Here is a 4099-nt window from a genome sequence, read left to right as displayed (position 1 = left end):
GCAATCAATACTACCTTGCTGCGCTGCCTCAATGTGCTGGCTTGAGGTCAAGGATGAGCACATTTAACTCTCTAACCTGTGCACCACTTCGCACCAGTCGGATTGTTAATTGTCGCTGTGGCCGGGTCTCGAATCGTGAATCACCAGCCATGCCTGCTGCTATGTCGGTCTGCCGTCGGGACTGTAGATGCAAAAGACCGAATTTTAGCAACGCAGATGAGCAAGCTTCAAGACAGGCGAAGCAGTCAGCATGGTGCGAAATTTCGCTTACCCAGCGCGACGAACTGCAGCTATCCAGCGCGCCCGACGCTCCGCTTCGTGAGACCTTGAAGGAAAACGCTAGAACCTGATGTTGGGATTCAGGCTTTCTTGTTCATGGCAGCCGACGACGCAGAAGTAACGACGGTGACGCTTTTTCGAGGCTGAGCTAGGTCTCTCCGGATCGGTGTCGCCGATTCCTTCTGCTTCCAGCATTAGGTCTCACGGAGAGTCGGTTTTCGTTAAACTATAGGCTGTGGCGAGCTCGCAGCCTGGTCAGCATGGTCTGTGAGACGTGACGAGCTTTTTCGCACTTGATACAGGGCAAAAAAAGCGCGAATCGACGCAAAACTTGGGCTTGAAACGTGCTTCGCCACAGCCAGGGCTCAATACTACCCAAGCTGGTACTACCCAGATAACGTTTCGCGCGCCACCACCAGGCGCCGCTACTATACCTCAAACTCCAGCGCAAGACGCCCATAGGTGACAGGATTTTTAGCAGGCCTGAAAGCAGTTTGATTAATTAATATTAAATTATGGGGTCTTGCGTGCCAAAACCATTTTCTAATTATAAGGCACGCTGTGGTGGAGGACTCCGGAAACTTTGTCTGCCTGGGATTCTTTAACGTGCACCTAAATCTAAGTACACGGGTGTTTTCGCCTCCATTGAAATGCGGCCGCCATGGCCGGGATTCGATCCAGCGACCTCGTGCTCAGCATTCCAACACCATAGCCACTGAGCAGCCACGGTGGGTGAAGCAGCTTGATCTTCGGGACACCAGGAAATCGCGGATGAGGAGAAAGTTGGCGGGAAGGTCAGTCAATGGGTGCACAAGCTCAGCGCAGTGTGGAATAAAGCGTCGGAAGAAATTCACTAGGCTCAGGAACTCGCGCATCTGGCATAGGGTAGTGGGTGCTGGAAAGTCTTGCACGGCCTGGACGTAAGAGGGCAACGGAAGAACTCCCAGTGCCGAGTGGTGACCCAGGAACTCGAGCTCGGAATACCCAAATACGTATTTCTGGGGGTTGATAACGAGGCCAAAGTGTTGAAGGCGTCTAAAGAGTTCCCGGAGGTGACGCTCGTGATCTTGTGGACTGAGACTCGCGACGAGGATGTCATCGGTGTAGGCAAATACAGCCGGGAGTCCGCGCGTTACCTCGGCAATTAATATTTGGAACACTTGAGCAACGTTGAGTAGCCCAAAGGGCATGCGCACATACCCAATAAGGCCGAAAGGTGTAGTAATGGCCGACTTCGAGACATCGGCAAGCTCAATGGGGATTTGGTGAAAGAACTTGACAAGGTGCACTTTATTTACTTCGGAAATGAATCTTTGGAACACTTTAGTAGCGTTGAGTAGCCCAGCCCAAAGGGCATGCACACATACCCAATCCGGCAGATGGGTGTAGTAATGGGCGACTTCGGAATATCGGCAAGCTCAATGGCGTTTGGTGATAGGTCTGGACAAGGTGCACTTTATTGACCTCGGCAATGAGGTCAGTAAAGTTCTCCGTCAACCTATGAGTATGTATGCTCGAAGTTTAATGGTGCACTGCCAGCACAGCGCACTATACGAGTTTGTCTTCAGAAAACAAATTGGTTTCAAGCCTTGATGAGCATATCCTTCACTGTGATGCTATGGACAACCACGTTTATATTCTGTTCAAGAAAGTGGCCGAACACTATAAGGATCCCATGACGAAAGAGAGAAACAGGGAAATGAGCGCCGAAAAAGTGATGTCTGCTCTTACAAGCTGATTATCCTAAAAAATCAGTTAAACAGAGCTAGACCATTCACCCGTGTTCATGCTTCCGAGGACAACGCCAAAGAAACAAAATTAAGTTGATTGCATTGTTGTATGCCATTTGACTTTTTACTATTGACTACTTCACCCTTAGTGCCCGCCATAACCGTAAAAAAACCACGCAGGGGAGACGCAGTCAGCGCGTCGGGCGCGCTGAGGCTCCCGGCCATTAGACCACAAATCTCCAGTGAACATCCAAAGGACATCCTACGACGGATATTTCGACCTCCGTCGGATATCCACAGAAGTCCGAATGATGTACTACGGATGTCCCTAGGATCGCCCGACGCAAAGAATAAGCACATCCAAAGAGCGTCCATCCTACATCAAAATCGGGCATTCAGACGTTTGAAGATAATCCATTGGACCACCAACGTCCTAGATGTCCAACACAGATCCAAAACGGGACATTCGAGCGTCCCTGGATCGTCCATGGGATCGTCCCGCGCACGCAAGTTTACGTTCATAGAAACGTCCCACGAACGTCATAATTGTATGTTCTAACGCCCAAGAGATGTTTAAATATGGATTGTTGTTATTACATAATCCCGAGTACATCCTAAGGACATTTTTGTCAGGATGTAGGACGCTTCTGGGACATTTTCTTAGCAATCGCCCAAAGGACATTTGTGCGACATTTGGTTGAGCACTTAGGATATCCACAGGACGTCCAATTTTAAGTATAAATTAACATAAAAGGAACGTTCCTCATCTTGTGCCCTAGCAGTGCGGCAGGTCTGCTGCATTTTACATAATATTAACAAAGCATGCCCTGGTTTTGTGTTCCCTTGTGAGACAATCATGAAAAGGAATTGCATGACCCTTGAAGATCCATCCCAGTGGTTCAATAAGGAGATCAAACATTTTTGTCACGCAAAAGATGAAGTACCAGAAGACCGGCCAGGAATACAGCCCACCGCATCTCAAAGCACTTTAAAAGAAGGCTGCAGTACAACTAAGCATTGGGAACATGATTTCTTGCTACGGTAAACTGATACATTGCACACAACTTGATCAAAATGCATTAATTCAAAACATATAGACATGCAAGCTATACTTTTTTTGTCCTAACAGGACCAAAGCTACAGAGCGAAGTTCTGCAGGCTGCTGAATCATTTGACAATCTCATTAAAAATACAGCATTTATTTCAATAATGCAGTTGCAGGAAGATCACGAGTTCAACTCTCAAATGCACTCAGCAGCTTTCAGTAAAGCGCATCAATGTAAACAAATAAAACTCAATAATTTCTCCATACAAGCTCAGCCATTAGGAGTTGTTAATACGCACCATGGTTAGTAAAAGTGTGCATGAATTAAACTGTTTACAAATGCACTTTGGATAGCAAGAAAATTTAAGAATTTGCAGTGGGGCCACTACGGAAGTTATCATGAGGCTTGCAGCGGGCTCACTTCCGTGGTCGCAAGCACATCAATGCAAAATTTGCTGAACAGTTAAGATATGTTGGCCACATTAAGTTACCAGAACCTTTCTCTAAGCCACACACACTAACATCACTAATGGTAAAGATGTCACAACTACATCAGGCACTAACGAAATTACTTGATACTAGTTGATTTGTCATATACAGACACAAACAGTTGCTGTATGATCATCCATTTATAGAGCAAATGCGCTATGCATCCACAAGTTCTGGTAAAGGTCACCTGAGCAAACATTCTCTTTTTCATGTAATGACAAGACCATTTCAGTTGAGCTAATATTTTGCAGATGCATCTCGGCCAGTAAAAGAACTTTAACAACCCTCTGCAAGGGTGGGGGGTACAAAGCAATTTAGTCGGAGGCCTACTGCGGGCTGGCGCACTTCAGCGCGGTCGCAGGCACATAAATGCAATATTTGCTAAAAAGTTCACAGGTGTCTTAGCCATGAAGGAAGCTACTCCAGAGATAGTGCGAGCCTGCTTCAGTGGTCGCACAAAGTAAAAGTACTAAAGATTTGATAGCTGGACATTAATAAAATTGCTAAAGGATCACGTAAGCAGTTGCAGACAAGAACTTACTGGAGAGTTCACAGG

This window comes from Dermacentor andersoni, chromosome 10 (genome assembly GCF_023375885.2).
Source record: "Dermacentor andersoni chromosome 10, qqDerAnde1_hic_scaffold, whole genome shotgun sequence".
In the NCBI taxonomy this organism is placed as follows: domain Eukaryota; kingdom Metazoa; phylum Arthropoda; class Arachnida; order Ixodida; family Ixodidae; genus Dermacentor; species Dermacentor andersoni.
The sequence above is the reverse complement of the archived record's forward strand: the minus strand, read 5'-3'. Positions refer to the sequence as shown.